Source organism: Akebia trifoliata, chromosome 7 (assembly GCF_017979445.1).
Source record: "Akebia trifoliata isolate Shusen 1 chromosome 7, ASM1797944v1, whole genome shotgun sequence".
NCBI classification, from domain to species: Eukaryota; Viridiplantae; Streptophyta; class Magnoliopsida; order Ranunculales; family Lardizabalaceae; genus Akebia; species Akebia trifoliata.
Genome location: NC_141381.1, coordinates 23,970,104 through 23,990,662, shown reverse-complemented (window position 1 = coordinate 23,990,662; position 20,559 = coordinate 23,970,104). Strand labels below are relative to the sequence as shown.

Here is a 20,559-nt window from a genome sequence, read left to right as displayed (position 1 = left end):
TGCTACATATTCTTTGTTTCGGAGTAGTAAAATAGTCGTCACTTTAGAGACAAGACAACAAGAGCACGAGTAGCACCATGAGTTCTATGAGATATTGTAGACACCCCATTTTCGTACTAACCCAATTAATCAACTCGTCAACGCGATTGCTACTGTTCCCAATGATTGATGAATATTCCAATGTTTTTTATTTGTTACTAAATATGTTTCAAAAATTCGGATGAGGTATTTCAAGCAAACAAAACTTTAGAAACCACGCTACGTTAGAAGAATATGACCCAAAACATAGAAATCATCATTTTAAGACAAAAAGAAATTTTATGAGAAAAAATCATTAAAAAATTGATCAAATTACAAAAATACCCCTAACATCAAAACATTCTTAGAGAATACATTACGATTAGGAAAATCCTTTCAAATACATAAAACAAAAAATTTAAATAAAAAAAAAATTGTTTCGTCAATTTTTACTAAATTTGGCAAAATTAAGAAAATGCCCCTTATAGGATCCACGGTCATTTCACGCCAAAAAACTATAAGTGACACAAATCGATACTCCCATTGAATTCCTTACAAAAAATTGATTTTAAAATATCTCAAAACGTCGAAAATCAACCTCTCAACTTAAAAAGACCTCTTTGAGGGTAAAACAGTAATTTTTCAAAACCCAAAAAATCAAAAATCTAAAACTAATAATTAAAATTTTAAACAAATAAAATCAATATATCAAACCCACGAGTCAAATTTTAAATGGTGGCCCACTTATTTAAGTGGGACCTACATGATATTTATTATAGACCCCTCCATCCAAGGTCTCAAAGAATTAACAATATAATTAGGGGGTTCTCCAAAACTTTAAAAATCTTCATTGTACGTAAGAATTAAAATCCTAATTCAAAACCCTAATTAAACAACTTAAATAGACCTAGTCAAACTGGAAAAACTCCCAAAAAGTTCTATAAAAATGAACCTCTACAACCTAAACTCAGAAGTCAAGAAAAATCCTACGAAAGAGATGTCAAAAACTCTCTCAAGCCTTCCCAAAATCTTAAATCTGAAACTCCAAATCCTTACTTAACACCTAAACAACATTTTTTACTCAAAAAATACCTAGAAATCCTTTAAAAAAATATCTATAAACCATCAAAATACCAAGAAAAGTTAAAAAATACTTAGATCTAGGAGGAGAATACCTCATTTTAAAAATTGAAAGTGGATCTAATGACGAAAATAAAAGTAGGATGACTCACACGAGGAACGTTCTCTACCAATTCTAGGAAATCGACCGTCACAATCACCCAGGTAAATAAAGTATTATTGTATTTTATTTTAATTGTTAGGTCATTTTTGCAATGTAAAACTTTTAGAAAAAGTAGAGACCGACATTTGTCGGGCAAGATTGGTGCCTAACACCTTCCAATCTCGTAATGTGATCCCTGGACCCATTCTTTTCGTAGATCAATACTTTTTTTATCTCTTTTGAATCATGTTCCAATTCCTAGACCGTAAAATTAGGAAAAGACTCCGAAAATACTAAAAAGCAGATCGAGGGAACTTTTAGATATGGTACCCTACAACTTAATTAATGATTGGGTTTTTGTAGTACCTGTGATGTTTCCGATATGTCACTGCATTGGGCAACTTTAGTGAGGAGATAAACCATCGTGATGGTCAATGAGGTAGTTATTGTTGAGGCCAAACATTTGTGAATGGCTAGGTATGTCCGTATTGAAGCCTAAGTAGACATGACCTAAGCCAACAGATGTATGACCATAAACATCACCCCACACAGCAAAGAAGCCTATGAACTTGACTTATTAGCTTCGACGACAAAAAAAATTGAAGAAACCAACAATAATTAAAAAAATTGTGCCCTCGACAATAATTTTTTTTGAAATTGTCGACCTTGACATCAATGGTTTTAAAAGATTGTTGACCTCAAAGCACTAAAACCCACCTAATTTAGTTTTTTCGAGTTTTTCCAACTAAAATATATTGAAAGATCAACTTAAAACTTGACATAAAAACTTGTGTAGATGATCGACTTAAAAATCAGTCCATTCCGTAACTTAAAATACATGGAAAGATCAACTTAAAAATCAGTACATTCCGAAACTTTTTAGTGATGTCAGACAAAACTATGTCTAGAATTTTGTCTAGGATTTTGTCAAAATAACCTAACCATATATATTTTGGTCCTCCTCAAAAAACTTCTGGAAACTTGAATTGTAGTGGCACATGATAAGTAGTTCACAACCATATGCGGGAACCAGGAAAGCCATGAAAAATCTATAAGTGCTATGTCTAGTCTGTTGAAGATTCTTCTAGTACCTAAAGACTTGTTAATCAGGATAACCAATCATCCAAGGTCTTCAATTCCATTAGGCCATTTCTCCCTCATTGCCCTCTAAGATGCCAAACGACCTCCAATTTTCTCTTCCTAAAACCTAGTCGTATTAAAGTTTCTCATTAAAATGCTTGTGTCATTAGATGAAATGTGACCAATATCTCTTCAAAGATAACCTATTTCCTGCTCCAAAATTTTCACATAAATAACGAAAATGTTGAATTTAAATCATCTTTGAGATTTTTTACTTCATTGGGTTTCACCCTACATAAATTCTTCCAAAAATAAGGTAAGCTATAATTGTCCATAAAAACCAAGTTCTTATTTAATTTTCTCCAAAACTTTCTAGCATGTTCTTTTACTACATTCGTCTCACATAGTCTAAGAATGTCCATCTTCCAAGTTACAATAAGATTTGATGCTGTCTTTTTTTTATTTACATGGCTAAGACCATGGATACTCCTCACCACAAGACACATTAACAATCCCCTCCACGAGGTTATTTCTCGAGCACTTGGTCCAACCCATTATCTCATTGATATTTCGTATTTTCTTTTTCCTTTTTTTGATTTCTTAATAACTTGATTGGTTGGACTCACAACTCCCTCCAAAAACTAATTACTATTATTTTCATTTACAGGAAAAAGTCATAAATTTTTGGAAACAAATTAGAAAATTCAAAGAAGCCACTATGTTCAAAGATTCAGAAGAAGTCAACTGACCAAGTGTATACACCCCATTTTTGCATCCGCCTCACTTGGCGATCCGTCACTCGGTTGTCGTGAATTCCTAATAATGCGCGCAAAGAACTCGAAGGCTTGTGAGTACTATCCCTAATTCTTTTCTTTTCTAGTCCTTTCATCCCCCCTACTCGCCACTACTTGATATACAAATTTACGCACGCTTAGGATCGCTACATCGTACACCCGATTTAGCAAGCACGTACGCTTAGGGTCATTACACAATTCTATAACTTAGAGACCTCGCTACACTAGGAAAATACAACTTTGAAACATAGAAATAATCACATAGGGACGAAAAGAAATCTCACGCTAAAATTCATAAAAATCTGTAAAAAAATCACCAAAATGACGGAAATACCCTTCATAAATTTTGGACCTCCAAAAAATCTTGAAAGTACCTCCATTGCACTCAGAATACGATTTCGAGTCTAATAGGACCCGAATCGATGAAAATAGAGAAATTTAGAAAAAATCATAAAAATGACCGAAATGCCCCTCAACACCCAAATTCGACTTAGAGACCTTGATCCTTAGGAAAATGATAAAAACTCGAAATCAAATTTAAAAGTTAATCTAATAAAAATCAATTCAAATTAAAAAACAAACAATTAAAATTAAAAATTCAAACTTATATTAAAAATAAAATCCAATCGATCGACAAATTAAAATAAAATCTAATCAAATTCCAACTAACCAATCAGAATCGAATTAAAATCACAAATTCAAAACAATCGATCAAATAAAATCTAAATCAAATGGCCAATCAAAATTCAAATTAAAAATGAAAATCCAATAAAAAATAAAATTTATCGACGAACTGAAGCAAAATTAAATCGCAACTCATCGACAAAGAGCTAATGTGGTACGAGTAGCATAGAATCCCCACCCCCATCCTCCTACATAGAAAGTAGAAGAGAAACATGTAACGGCAAGAGAATAAAATTTTTAAAATAGAAATTGAGCTTCTATAAAGGAAAATGTTGAAATCACAGTAAATTCGGTGTCACTCCAGTACAACTCTTCTATAAATAGGTTGACCTCCTCTCTTCGACGAGGTTCAGGCTCTCAAGAGAAAGAGAGAAAAAGACTCTCTCACACATGTCTCCCTCCCTATTCTTCTTCTCTGGACGTCTCTTCTCCAACAGTAGTAGGTCTCTTCATGTCATCTACTCCCAAAGGCTGAACTCTCTCACACTTTTCTTCTTCTCCTCCATTGCACTTCTTCGCTATTGATCCTGTTGCAACCACGCTTTTCTTCAGCCTTCATCGATCTCAGCCCACGTTCTACCACTCCCGCCCCCCACATCTTCTTCTTTTGGCTACAACAACACCCCAAATCCCTGCTGATTTCTTCCCTCTTTCTCACGTTCTTCTTGCACCCATATCCATTACAGAACCTACAACACAGCACCCTTCCTGCCAGCCCCTTCACGTCACTCCATTGCAACCCCGGCTACGCTCAACTCTCTCTACCTTCATCGCCTTCACATCCCAACCCTTCTCTTTATCTCTGTTGGCTGCCACAACACCCCTTCTTCGACTCTTTGGCTGCACAACCCCTACCTCTATCTGCCTCATCTTCTTCAAGCCCCAGCACAACTCCTTGCCTCCACCCATCTCTGTTTCCTTCTCCTCCTCTTGCTCAGTTGCCATTTTATTTCAGTCCGTATTTTTCACAGCAAACGAAAAAAGAAGCAAGAAAGAAAGGAAAGAGAAACTTACCTGGCAGCCATTGCAACACCCTTGCTTTCTCTCTCACATCTCCTCTCTCCCACATCCACAACACAACCACGTCCTCCCTTGTACAGTCATCTTGCTGCTTTGTCTTTTCAAGGTGCTGCTACAACATCGTTATAGTGTGTATCAGAGCGTCCATTTCTCTATCATTGTCTCTCTATAGCGGATACTTACAGCCTTTGGGTCCTCCCTAAAGGAATCGGCTCTTGTCATCTTTCTCTATAGGTAAGTTTATTTTAGTTCATTTTCATTTTTGTTCTCATTTTCTCCTTATTTTTCATGGCATACTTTATTGCATGTCGATAGGATTAGGGAAATATGGTTTATGCAATTTTCATTTATTTGTTAACTTATCCACTTCGGTAGGGTTAGGAGGACATTGTTTATATATTTTCTTTGTGTTTCTATTTATTTTTATTGCATACCAATAGGACTAAAAGAAATTTGCTTTCTTTGTATATTGTTTCTATGTTTTATTGATTTTTATTGCATGTCGATAGGACTAGAAGAATGTTTTTAGGTGTTTTTCCATGTTTTTATTTGTTTTCATTTCAATAGGGTTAGGAGAATATTCTTTATATTTTTTTTATGTTTTTATTTGTTTATGCATATTGATAAGGTTAGGAGATTATTTTTTTATGCATTTTTTATGAGTTTGTAATTACATGACTTTGTGTCTAAACATGGTGGTTCTATATGATTTTTTTTACAATGAATGTGTGATGAGTTGAAGACTATTCTATGTTGTGATACATTTTTAGCATAACGAGCATGCATGTCTCGATTGATAATTATTTCGAAAAAATTGAGAGGCATGTAGTTGAATGATAATTGCTTTGGAAAATTGAATATTATGTATGCATGCCCGTATGGATCAATTTAAGAATTATATGAATTGGGATTTTTTTTAGATTTGAATTTGTATGCATTGATATTCGTCAATCTTCAATCTGGTGAGCGTAGTAACGTGGGTCTTTTGTGTTATTTGTAAATTCTCAATTTGATAAATAAATTCATGATTTTCTAATTTGAGATCCTATATTCATAAAATCCTTCTTTTGGGAAGTTTTGTTGTAAATTATTGAAAAATTCATGTTTGGAACTTTCTAATATGGAAATAGCACAATTTTCTATTTTTGGAAAACATATATTATAGATTTCTATTTTAGAAATTCCCCGTTTCAACAACTTTCCAATTTAGAAGATTTTGCATTTTCCTATTCGGAAATTTCATGTCCATAAAAATTTGGGATTTCTTAATTTAGAGATTTGATTATTTTTAGAAACTTTCCATTTTGGAGGATTCATTCTTTAGACTTCTAATTTCGGAACTCATCATATATTCTTCAAATTCTTATTTAGGAAACTTCATTTTCCTGATTTAGAAACTTCATAAGTTCCAATTTGGTAGTTTTCTATTTGTAATTTTCTTATTTAGAAGATTCTCATAAGTTTATATTTTGGACGATTTGGAAAATATTTGCATATGAATTTTTTATTGACTTTAGATCATGGGGCTAAATTAAGACTTTTTCAAATCTTTCTATTTTTTGCAAAACTTGAGAAAACATATAATAATTGGAGTATCTTAGCCATAAGATTCGTTTGGCATGTCCGATATAAATTGACGATGATGAGTGAACCCTAGCCTTGACCATAGTTTTCGTCGTTGATCATAAGTTAGTTTGGATCGTAGTAGAGACTAATCATTTTGATTGGGCGAGTTTGGTATCTAATATCTTCCGAAACCCGTAATCTGACCCCTTACCCATTTTTCTCACTCGTGGACCCAACCAGATCTATTTCAGAGTTATCTATGGTTCCTAGACCTAAACTATGTGACGACTCCTTATTCCCTAAAAGTCCCCAATTTACCAATCGGACCCTTATTCTTTATTTAAGAAAAAATGGTCATGGCGACTACACTAGGGGTATTAGGGTCAAACCTTGCCCAATCCAAAACTATCCTTAGGTTGATTTTTTGCTCGAATCAACCCAGTTGACTCAATGAGACTTTTAGATTATACTAAATTTTGTCCCTTCTTATTATGGGTATGTGATTGATTGGATGTAGTTGATTGATGATTTTTGTAATTGGTTGTTCCTTTTGATTGGTTATTTCTTGTGATGGGATTTGATAAATGCATGTGACTTATATGGTTGCATATTAGCGAAAACGCCCCGGGCCCACTTTGTCCCTTTACACACACTCACGAGCATACATATTCATGTTTGCATCATCACATGTCCCTATAAACCTCGTAGCTGGATTACGTCATAGTTGAGACACAGGGAATGACAATGAATGCTACAACTTCAGTACAATACTTTCGGGTATATCAAATTGGAGTACCACGTACTGCTTGACTAAGTGAGACTAGAATAATATATCTATGTTCCGGGCTGAAGTAACCTAAGCTTCTTCTAACCTAACCTCAATCATGTAACAAACTTAGAACCTTGAACTTAAGTGCAATCCCATTAAGCCATGACCCGAATCGACCATGAGTGCTCCCGGGTTGCTCTATTTAATCCAATCAAAAGGTAAGTAAGCGAACCGATCCACACCGTTCAAATTAAATCCAAAATATCGGTCCGACCTAATTGGTAAAATGCACCAATCAATTTGAACCAATTGGCCCAATTAGCAAATGAATCTAACCAAACGACATCAAACAGGTTGGACTAATTGGTTTTTAGGTTCAAAGACTCAACCTAATTCACCCCAAGAAGATGCAATCAGGAGGTCAAACTAACTACTCTGACCCAAGGTTCAACTCAAATCAGGTAAACTAATCTCTTTTACCCTTGTGATCTCTATAGACTTATAGTGCATTTGGACTCAATGTTTACCATTGGACTTGGGCTAATTTAGGTAAAAAAAAATTTATCATATGATTAAGAGTCCAACCTTCAGAGTCAATAGTTAATCTTGGTTTACTTCTAATCAGATAGTAATTGCTCTTAAGCATTCTAAACCACCATCCATACCACTTTGGGTCCATGGAAAGAGTCATCTCACCAGAGTACCTTTATCAACCCCAAGTAGTAAACCCTTGCCACAAGAAGAAATAAGTACAATGGATGAAACTACACTCCGTCAGATTTTGAAATCCTTCCAAGCACAGATCATTGCTTCTATTTAGACACAAATCAAGGCTCTGAAAACTAAAAAGAAAAAAAATAAAATTATAGAATCTCAGGTTATGTTTGACCTAGTCAAAAATTTTGAAGATGATCAATTACCCATCAACCCTATCTTATCTCATTGAATAACTCAGGTAGAAAAGGCATTGAAGAATATTAAAGACCACGACAATCTTCCTCTTAGATTAAAAGCAATGACGTTATTTCCTATGGTCCGTCTACCAAAGAAATTAATAATGCCAGACATGGAGAAGTTTGATAGGACCGAATGTTTTAGGACTCATTTAAAGGTATATGTCGACAACATGCAATCCCAAGGTCTAAGTAATGAACAGATGGCCTAACTTTTTTAGAGAACTCTTACAAGTCATGTTTTACGTTGGTTAATGTCACTGGACTCATCTCGGGTAAAACATGACATGAAATGATGAAGGAATTCATTGGTCGGTAAATCGAACTCGCAAAAAGGGAACTAGAAACGACAAAGCAAAAGTTTGGGAAAACTTTTACTGAGTTCATTGCTCAATAGAAAGCTAAAGCTGCTCAATTATGGGATCGACCTCAAGAAAAAGAACAAGTCAAGATCATCCTCAGGAATCTTACTCCCAATTATGTCAAGTACTTGATGCCTCAATACTTGCCCACCCTTCAATCCCTTCTTAGGGATGAAAACTAAGTTGAGGATGCCTACTCTTTAGGACTTTTTGGCAATTCATTCGAGTCAAAGTCCAAACATTTACAACCCTGTACTAATTCCTTACAAGTAACCAACACCTCTTTCGCACTACCTCTTCAAGCCACTCAATCCTCATAAGCCAAGCCTAGGAGATCACTTCCCTCTCTTATTCATAAATCAAATGCTAGAACACCTGGCCAGACATACCTATTACTGATTTCTTGATGGATACTCAGGATACAATCAGATCCCAATCACCCCCGAAGACAAAGAAAAAATCATGTTCACGTGTCCCATTGGGACCTTTTCCTATCGACGCATGCCCTTTGGGCTTTGCAATACGCCCGCGACCTTTCAACAGTAAATGTTGAGAATTTTGTTTTGATATGATAGAAAAGTTTCTAGAAGTCTTCATAGATAACTTTTCCATTTTCGAATCCAACTTTAACAATTGTCTAAATCACCTAAAATTAGTATTAGCCAAATGTCTCGAGAAGAATCTTGTCCTAAACTAATAGAAGTGTCATTTAATGGTTACTTCCGAGATCGTGTTGGGCGCATGGTATCCCACTAGGGGATAAAGGTAGATAAGGCAAAAATTGACCTTATCGCTAATCTACCTCCCCCTAAAACTATGAAGGAAGTCTGCTCTTTCCTAACGCATGCAGGCTTTTACAGGTGTTTCATTAAGGATTTTGAAAATATTTCCAAACCCCTGTAAAAATAAAATATGACTTTGATGCACTAGGAAGAGGAAATGACCTTAATAAAGATGATGTGGTGACCATTTGACTAATAAAGCCTTAGATAATAAGGATGCAAATGAGGTCATTCATTTTTATTGCTTGATGAACTCTAACTTGAATTAATGATTGTAAAAAGTTTGACATCTAGAACTATACAAACCTTGAATGTCTTGTAGAGTTGGTGGATCCATTATAGTTTAACATAGTATTTGATGATATAATATATGAACCATGTAGCTAGGAATAATTTCATGCCCTTAACCTAAGCTTGAACACCTCCCCCCCCCCCCCCCCCCCCTACACCACACACCCTTTGTTTTAAATTTTTCCCTCGCCGACTTATTCCCAAATCTTGGTGACTAAGGTTAAGACAACCAAACAAGTTTTAAAGTGGTCCATCATAACTTTGCATATACGTTACATACAATTATTTAAACTGTGGTCATAATTGCCAATATTTAAATTTTAAATATATATATATATATATATTAACGTAATACAGTTAAATTGTTTGGGTTTAGACCCATAACTTACTTGGTTTGACACATTGCTAAGCAAATTTGAGGTTGTGGGTTCAAGGACAGCTTACCCATCCACAAAAAAAAAAATACACTTACATTTTCTTGAATAGAGATATGCTATATAAGAAAAATTGGTGCTACGCAAATGAACAAATGGGCGTAATGTCTCGTGTATTGAAATAGAATAAGTGATTGGCTAATGGCATGATGCTTTCACTTACCTTCTATTTCAATACATCTGGCACCATGTCATTGGTTCATAAGCCTACCACCAGTTTTTTTCAACAGCAGGTTACATAATAATAATAAATATATAAATGCCACTATTCTTAAAAATAACATTCTTTGTGCCATATCAACCCCACAAAATGTACCAATTATAACTTAAACAACTCTCGTTTGTCTTGAATTTTACACACAAGCATCAAGAGTTAGCCTAATTGTATGATTGAATCTGACAGTCACAAAACTCAAAAGTAAAAAATGTAAATCAAACCAATATCTTCTCATCATCAATTGATTTACACACCGAAAATTCGACACCTCTTTTTCTCCTCCATTCGCGGTGGCGCAAAACCCATCACCCCCTCCTCCTCCTCCTCCTCCTCCTCCTCAATCTTCTCTTCTCCTTTCTATCTAAAACTGATTTAAAACTCCTTCCAGAACCACTGCAGCTTTCACTTCCATTACACCCAACGATGGTGTCGATCATGTAGAATGCAGATTCTCCCCCTTCTCTATTCTCACATCTATAGAAGCTAACAATATCCTTCATCTTCAGTTTCTTTCCGTCAACAAAAATTTTCCAACCCCTAGTAAACACAAAGCTAAGGCTACTGTCCCAATAAGTGTATCTGACTTTCCATGATCTCATCTCCTTATCAAAAAACTCTAATTCCACATCATCCACTACACCACCATTTCCTGAACTTTTTGGAATCGGAGGGAAATATTTGATGGCATATTTCTTGGGAATGAGAAGCCTATTGAGATTCCCTATGTCGCTTTGTGTCAGCTCCTTTTGGAATAATAATTGTTTATGCAAAACCCCTCCACCATTTATAAGTCCCTTCCCTTTATTTTCCATGTTTAAAGATTGATGATTCCTAACAAAATTCATAAACTGGGATTGATAGGATCCATCCTTGATCATAGCAAGTATGGATTCTGTAGAGTGTAGGTTCTGGAAGTTGGCTTCTTGAATGGTGAGATCATTCAAAAGGAAGTTGCGCTGGGAGTACTCACTTCGAAGCTTGATGGCCGCACTATCATACGCCATGGCTGCTTCATTCTCTGATTTGAACGTTCCAAGCCAGATCCTCTTTTGTTTTGTATATATTTGTGCACCCCAGGTGCGCCCATTTTTCTGCGGGACAACGCCTTTGAATATCTTCAATGATCTTGAATTACAATTTTGTCTTTGAGACTTATTTGAATGACATGGGTAGCTGCTATTGTTTGAATCTGAGCGATCTGCCATCACATACATTTCAAGAAAACTCATCAAAAGAACATGAAATAACCACAAGAAGCAAACAAAACAATGATACGGTAATCCTACAATCGTGAAATGGAAAAGATTCTCAAAGAAGCTCCCAATTATAGATACAAAATATACTAGAGAATAGAAGGATAAATAAAATCTAATTATTAGCCCAAAACCTACTAATTGAATTCTCTCTCTCCCTCTCGATAACAATAAATTAATAATAAAAAATAGATGATATTCAGTATCACAACTACCAACTAGTCCAATTAAAATTTACATGCAACGATGATAAGTTAGTTTCTCAAAGGATAGGTAAAAGAGTTCCAATAGAAAGATAAATTCTTGATAATCAAATTAAAAAACACTAGTCCCGTCTAACTGACGAATTGTTTTTTACTAGATACAGTATACAAGGAGCAATGCCGGGGCAGCTTTTAATCCCTTGTCAAGTTCACTTACATGATAATATATATATGTATGATGTTAATATTAAAGGTTAGGCCATCAAATTGATCCTTTATTTGGGGAAAAAATAAATTTAGTCAATTGTGTGGTTTATAATTGTTGGCATTGTTGTTTGAAACATTATAGATGCATTAATATTTGGTTCAATGTATGTCACCAAACCTTCCAAGGCTATGTTTAGTAATAAGCAAAAATAAATAAATGTACTTGCTAATTATTCATGCTTGGTTCAATTTTGGTAGTGGTGCACTATTATAATTAATAGCATTACAATAATCAAGAATGTTAATGAGAAAAATTAAGTTTAAAATGAGATAACTTGTTTCTAACTAAGACCCAACTCAAAGGGGGGCGTTTGCTTCGGATTCTAGAATCTGATGCATCATTTGATTCAAATTATCGACCTGATTTTTTTCATAATTAGGAATCAAAATCACAGAGAATCAAAAAAAGTTCTCAAATTGTTTCTCCTGATTCTACATCAACTTATGACGATTGTGAAATATATTTAACAACAATAACAACAACAACAACAACAATAACAATAATAATAATAATATTATTATTATTATTATTATTATTATTAGTAACAAAATGGCAATTAATATGATTTGAAGGTTAGTACTATGTTATAGATAGGTTAGAAATTTATTTTTAGTATTTTAAAAGGTTACAAAGTTTCCATGAGGGAGTTATCTATATAAGTAACTCTAATAAACAAATTCAACAGTTAGATTTTTAAAAAATTGATTAATAAAAGAAGATAAAAAAACCTTTTCTGCCCTCCCTTTATTTTTTTAGCATAGGAACCTGATATTAGTTCTTATTTTAGAGTTTGCAATTGATTTTCATCAATCTCATACTATATTGAAGTTTTTAGTCTGTTTACTTAACATGATGATTATTCGTTACTCCTAGTTCTTGGGATTTCATCAAAGAATCTGATTTTTAACATAAACTCTAGGTTTGTATGTTTTACCCTACATTACAAAATCTGTAGAAAAGAATGTTCCAACGGTTTGACAATATGTTTCTAATAGAAGTGTCATTTCATTCATTTATAAATGATAGGAGAAAGCCTAGAGTTCCTCTTTTAACAAGGTCTTGTCCGTCAAGGTTTCCTATTAAATCTTTGATGGGTATTCTTTTCAATTTCCAACAGTTTAGAGTTTCCAAAATATTTACAATCATTAATATAGAAACCCATTAGATTGAAAACACTAAAGCTGTGGATTTCGATAAGGCCACAACCAAACGTGGTCTGACACATGCCAATTGTGTTATAGTGTATTTTATTTAAAATTTTGTGTCTTTTAAAATAACTCATTATTGAATTATATCAAAATCAATTTTACATGTGTCCACAATTTTCAAAACATGTCAATAACCCCAATTAGTTAGATGACGTAATATTGTATTTCAATTGAATCATAATGTGAGTCATGTCAGTCATATGCATCAGTGACATACTCTCTTCCATGCACCACACCACTAACAATCTTTCCTAGTATAGTCCAAATGTTGTCACTCTAATTTGTCTTCCTAAGACATTTTTTTTATAAGTAAATGCAATTATATTAAAAGTTGCCGAGATGACCAACAATACTTATGACATAAAAGACTCCAAAATACAACCCAACTTGACTCACAACAATCTACAAAACCAATCTCATCTCCCCATAAATTCATCAAAGAAAACACTTTTAAACTCATCAAAGGCCTCAACCAATAAAAAAGAAAATATTTTACTGACACTACGATTTCCCCCATTGTTGACTTTTTCCTTCAAAGACACTAATTTCTCTCTTTCCACAGACCCCAACACATTGCAAATGGAATAAGGGGCCATAAAATCCTCTTTCCATAATATAAATGAGGATCCCAAGGACATCTACTCTTCAAAGAGATCCTTAATCGTTCTTGGGAAGCAACCCAACATTCTAAAGAGACCTAGAAAAAGTATCCAAATCTCCTTGACCACGACACAATGAAAAAACATATGATTAGCAGACTACTCATCTCTCATTCACATGCAACAGAAGTTCGAACCTATAAACCCCTTCCAAATGAGAACATCTACAGTGAACATTCTATCCAGAGCAGCGGTCTAAATAAAGCATCCAAATCTCCTTAGGTATAACACAATGCAACAAGAAATGATTAGGGGACTCCTCATCTCTTATGCACATGCAACAGAAGTTTGGCCCTCCAAACTCCAAATGCTCTACCTCAAACAATTCTACTTAAAATATAACTCTAACTAAAAGAATTATAATTAAATACTAATTCTATCTAAATCAACTCTTAAAAAAATCTATAAATAGGAGTCTTCACACCCTATTTTCATATCAAATCATAAACCCTAAGAGAAGTAGGTCAAAAATCCTCCCTAACCTCCCATAAACCCTAATTTTGAAGTCCGAACTCCTTACCTAACATCCATACTTCGACTTTAGCTCGAAAATCACCTAGAAGCCCTTCAAAAACACCTCAAAATCTATAACAAATTCGAAGAATCCAGATCCAAGAAAGAGATACCTTGCCTCGGATATCTGAAATCAGATCTAGAGACAGAACGAAGCAAGGAGTACGGTACAAGGAGCGGTTTTATCAGATCTGAGGGAATAGAATCGTTGCGTTTCGAAGGTAAAATTTATTTGATTTCTTTTATCTAGATTTTTTGTTAGCAATGTAGTCTTATTTGGGATAAGTAGAGACCGGCATTGGCCGGGCGGGTTTGGTGCCTAACACCTTCCAACCCCATAATGTGATCCCCGGATTCAGTTTTTCTTCAGTAGACTAGTTTTTTTATCCGTTTAGAGTTAATATCCGGTTCCTAGACCGTAATAACTAGGTGGTGACTCCCAAACCTCAAAGGTCAAAAGCGGATCCGCGTACCCCGCGGATCGAGGGCGCTTTCAATTAGTCATACAAGGAAACCTTAATCAAAGAACTTAAACTTAATGATAACAACACTTAACCATCGACTCCACTAGGGACATTTGAATATCAGACTTGAAAAGCCCCAAGAATGGGAAGCATTGCCAGTAGGACCTAGTTTTTTTAATTATTTTATTTTATTTTTAGTTATTTGTTTATTTGATTATTTTATTTTTTTTTATCATTCTTTTTTGCTTAATTATTGAGCACTAGTTTGGATGTTGAATATTTTGTTTTTGCACTTTTTATGGTTCATCTAGGGTCATTCGGAATGACCTTAAAATCATGCAGGATTTCAAGAAGGTAATGGTCTAAAACAATGGGTGTTGACTCATTTTTATTTTGATTATTTTTTTATTTGTATTATCCTTTATTAGTACCTTTTGGTTCAATTTTGGATATTTCAGATTTGGCATATAATTTTTCTTTTTGGTTCAATCTAAGGTCATTTTGGGATGACCCTAAATAATGAAAGATTCAAATTGACATAAGTTGAGGTTGGAATGTGAGTTATGGAATTTTTTTTTTTTTTTTTAATTTTGGATGAATTTTTTTTTAGCACGTTACTAGGCATAGGCGCCGAGTTGTGAAAATAAATTATTTGTGAGTGATGTGGTAAGAAATAAAAATTTGCTTTTTTTAATGTTGTTCATGATGAGGAGAAGATTTCAAGAAAAAAAATAAAAAAAAAAAACATATTTTTACATGTGATGTGTCGTTAGCAGAAAACAGTTTCTGCTGTTTTTATCTTCTTCTCCATATGTTTAAGGACGAAAAAAACAGCAAGAAAATAGGCGTTTTTCCCTCTCTCTCTCTCTAATGGCGTCTCAACCCTTAAAAGAATACGAACAAAGGAGACTCGAGAACGGTGGGATGATGGTTTCACTCAAGATCCATGCCAAAGTTACCGAACTCTCCACTGTAACTAAGTATCAAAGAGTGGGAACCAAAAGGGTCAAAATTACTTTGACCAGAGAAACCATGAATCTGAATACCCAAATCATAGTCCTCTAAAGCAAAACATGATTTAAGACCTACGGCAAAAGTGGTACAGTCGAGTCCGAGACCCATTTGTCCCATATGTAAGAAGAGATGGATTGGCTTCAAATAATTACCATTCTGCAAATACCCTTAAATCGAAGAATTCCACGAGATCACATCTCTTATGGGCATTGAGTCAAAGATGGATTGCGCAAGACCCATTGAGCCGCATACAGCGTAACCGAAAATCATCGCATTCCAAGAGACTGTATCACGTTGAGGCATTCGATCAAATATCTTGCGAGCATAATCTATTATGTAGCATTTTATATACATGTGGATCAAACAGTTGGTGACGAAGATAATCGGGATGATCCCGGATGTGACCATGCGGACATGGGTTTGCTATCCTACATCTAGTGATCTTTGGGTCGTGCATTCTTGGAAGATTAGAGAAAGGTTTTCTTGTTGTTGGTGGGTATCGTTTGATTTGATGAGAGTGTAGTAGAAAAGGTATAGATGGGGAATATAAGAAAAAGAAAAAAGGGGCAGCTCTCTGTGTTGTTTGAGAGTGGCTATGGCCACACCAATTTTTGCTAGCGCTCCATGTGTTCATTTTTTTTTCTAAAAAAAAGGCAGCAACACATATATTTTTATTAAAAATCAATTTATTTAAAAAAATAATAATAATAACAATAGGGGCAGGAAGTTTATTGATGAAAGTCGTTGGGAGTTGTTATTAACACACCAATTTTACTTATGACGCATCAATCCACATGTAAACAAATATTTATTTTCAAAGGAATTGGTGTGTTGTAAGTAAACAATGGGTGTGCCAATAATATCTTATTTTGTATCTCAATTATTGTAAAAATCTATAGACAGCCCTCTCTGTGGCTAAAGAATTTTATTTTATTTTATTTTTGTTGGCATACCAATTTTCCCTAATATTACCTCAATTAAAAGTAATTACTTAGTGATTGGGGTGGCATTAGTAAAAGATGGTATGACAATAACGACTCATTTGTTAGTTACATGAATTCCTTTTTTTTTAGGATTTGGTTTTTTTTAGTAGTAGTTTTTTTTTTAAAGGGTTCTTAGGTTAAAAAAAATTTCCTCACCTCCACAAATATCATCCTATCATCACTTCAAATATTTGTTGAAATCTCAAATTATTTTGAGTCACCCAAAGTGATCCCCGATTGGACCATAAGAAAAAATTTCTTGTGCCTATATCAATGTTTGTGTGCCATCTTGATTAATCACTTTCATTCTATTTCGCATTATCTTGATTGGTTGTTTGTCTGATATTACATGATCTTAATTGTTATATATATTTGATGTGCATGCCTTAATCTTAATCTTAATCTTGATGCTTTGGATATTTATGGTGTATGATCACATTTTCTAATATCCATATTTTTATGGTTTAATCAGGCCCATGGGCCCACGTGTTTGAAAAAGACCCCGGGCACACCCCACTCTGTTTTGCACACACCACTAGCACGTTTATATTATTGCATTACATGTTGCATGTCCTTTATAGCCAATGTGGCACTAGTGCGTGACCCGGTCTCCTCAGAGATGCAACGTCATTCATGAAAATCACAACTTCAGTCACGTACCTTAGGGTATATCAAACTGAGACATCATTACTGTCTGATTATGTGACTCTGAAAGGTATATTAATGCACCCAGGCTGGGGCGACCTGAGCCTTTGACCTATTGTAAGTCACACAATCACATGTCCCGATTGCCAACGTAGTATTAGTACGTAGTCGGTCCCCTTGTGGGATGCCAAACCATTTATGAAAACTACAACTCTTGACTCGTACCTATAGATATATAAAAGATAATCCAAGTATATCAATTGCACTTTTTGGTCAAAATCGGTGCCTAAGCGATATCCTGCCCCACTGTACCCTACTGTACGAGGGGGATAGACTACGTCTATTCTAGACGAGAGGTATTTAAGTGGGTCATTGCTCAACATCGTGCACTACCTCTCAACTGGGGATCAAACTGGCTATTTTTCGTTTCAGAGAAATGAGTTGAGGTTTTAGATTATCACCAATATGGTATATCAAATCAAGTCACCACATACCGTCTGATTGAGTACGCTCGAGAGGTATATAAGTGTGTTTGGGCAAGGGTGGCCAGATAAAAATGCATTGCAAGTAGTAAACTTAGAGTCTAGAAACTTTCCCTATAGGTCACGACTCGAACTTATCGTGAGTGTTCCCAGGTTGTTCATTGAATGAGACCTTGTGAATGATGAGATCAGGAATGTAAGAGTTTGTCCTCAAGGATAAATTTTTTGTTGTTTAACCTGATTTGAAATTACAGTATCACTGGGTACACCAACCCAATAAAAAATCCATTTTAAACTTGACCCAATCCATCTAGATCCAACGATCATTATGGGCCGAGCCATTTAAATTAAAATGAAATTCAAATTTTTTTTTCTAATTTGGATTTTTAACCTATTTTAAAAGAAGAAAAATGTTTTCCAAAAGAGAAATGCTTCCCAAAAGTAAAATGTTTTTTAGAAGAATAGGATTTTCGAAAAAGGAAATGCTTTCCCAAAAAAGTTTTCTAAAAGAAAATGTTTTCCAAAAAAAAAAAGGAAGAAAAATATTTTTCAAAGAAAAAAATGATTTACAAAATATCTATTTTGCATGAAAAATTATTGAAATATGTTTGTGAAAATCATTATTCAATAAAAACATTATTTTTCAAAAGTGCAATAAAATTATTTTCCTTTTATGGATGAATTGTTTAATGGATTAGTGTACATAATTCAATAAAATCTCAGGGTTCATTTAAAATATTATCAAGGGGGTAATACTGGAATTGATAATCCACATTTGATGGGGTTACTAGGTTATCATTGTAGTTAAGCTCAATCGTCCATCGTCTAGCTAGAGTTGTAAATCCGGTCAGTTAGAGTAAACGTCAATACCAAGTCAACAGTCAGAAATGACCTCAAAATTTTTCAACATCGCCCAGTTGTTCTTTGAAGATCACAGTGCCTTAATCATGCCGGTTCTAAGCAATGTCTCAATCCTCAGTCCTAATCAAGTCCATTGTGGGTACTCTTGAGTTTTCATGAGTCATTTGGGTAAGTTTGAGTCCCTTTTTTCAGCAAGGTCATGTCTTCTTTTCGAGTCCACTCTTTTTTCTATTGAGTCGAGTTAGTTTGTCGAGTCATAGAGGTATTTGTCGCCCCATCTGAATATGATTGGATAAAGGAAATTTCTAAATACCTCGAACGCATTAACAAATTAACTACTAATCTGGCTTCAAGGATAGATTTCTTTCTTGGGTAAAAACATAAAAGTCAGACTCAACGTTTAATCGAGAAAACAAAGGTCATTGACCTCGGAACAGAAAATAATTCCTAAAGAGATTCAAATAGAAACCCTCCTATCCCAAGAGGAACGCGAAGGGATAATGAATTTACTCAGAAATTTCAAAAGACTTGTTCGCGTGATCCGATGAGGATGTGTTAGGTGCAAGCTTGGGTGTTGTTCAACACAGAATAGATACTCGCTTGATGAGATGAAAATATTGATAGAGATGTTATAAAATGTATCAGTGCTATCCTCACTACATATTGAATTGCAAATCACATATTATCAGTTGATATAGGGGTACCATTTGAACTGATCCCTGATAATGGGTCGTACTTCAAAGCTTAAGTCATTATTCTGTGTACAAAGTTCAAGATCCAGCATCACAGATCATCCCCCTACCGTCCTCAGATTACTAGAACGGTTGAAGCAGCTCGTAAGAGTTTCAAGATAATTATCATGAAAATGTGTCAATCACATCGAGATTGGTCAGAAAAACTGTCATTTGCACTATGGGCATATCGAACTTCAATACAATCTTCTACTGGAGCTATTCCCTACTTTCTAGTGTATGATATGAAAGCAATCTTAGCAGTTGAAATGGAAATCCCGTATCTCAAGGCCTTCAAGGAAAGTCAATTGTTAGATTAGGTTAGTCAATGGTATAAAGAATTAAACTTGATCGGAGAAAAATGACTAAGAGCTTTGTACCACGTGCAAGCTTATCAAAGAAGAGTCGTCCGTGCATTTGACAAAAAGATTAAGGTCCGTCACTTACAAGTCGGGGATCTAGTACTCAAAGAGAATCGGGCACCTATCTTTGACCCTAGAGGGAAGTTCAAACCAAATTGGGGGGGTCCATTCATCGTCAAGGAAATATTACCAGGAAAAACTGTCAAACTTCAAGATCATAATGGAATCGAATTACCAGAACCAACCAACATTAACCAAATCAAACGTTACTACATTTAGGAGGCCATCTTTGGTCGAATCAATCCTCATATTACCCAGTTACCCAATTCAATATATCCTTTCAGAATCTCTTTGCAACCTTTTCAAAAAGAAAAATTATGTCTTTTTCTTTCTCAGCCCGATCACCTAACCTAGGGGAGGGAAGATTTGAATTACGTTTTGGTCTGATCCCAAAATTCTGGGGTACGAAGGCAACCTAAGAAGTTACTTCAGGCCCGACCACATCAAAATATAAAAAAAAATCTATTTCCCCACATAATAAAAAATCAAGAAAAAATTCAAAGGAAAAAAAATACATATCTTCAAAATGGGAAAGAAAATTCAAGGCAAAATAAAAGAAATGCCACACAAGGGGCATTCGGATTTTTGAGCCTCAAAATCCCTTTCTTTGTATACCCAGTCCTAAGCTTACCTATAAAAGTCCTCCTAAGTACCGTGCGAA

General features: G+C 34.7%; 1 pseudogene; it reads right to left on the bottom strand.

Annotated features, from left to right (window-relative positions):
• Window positions 1-10,497: 10,497 nt before the first annotated feature.
• Window positions 10,498-11,397, bottom strand: LOC147398468 (AP2/ERF and B3 domain-containing transcription factor At1g51120 pseudogene; annotated as a pseudogene).
• Between the last annotated feature and the right edge of the window lie 9,162 nt (window positions 11,398-20,559).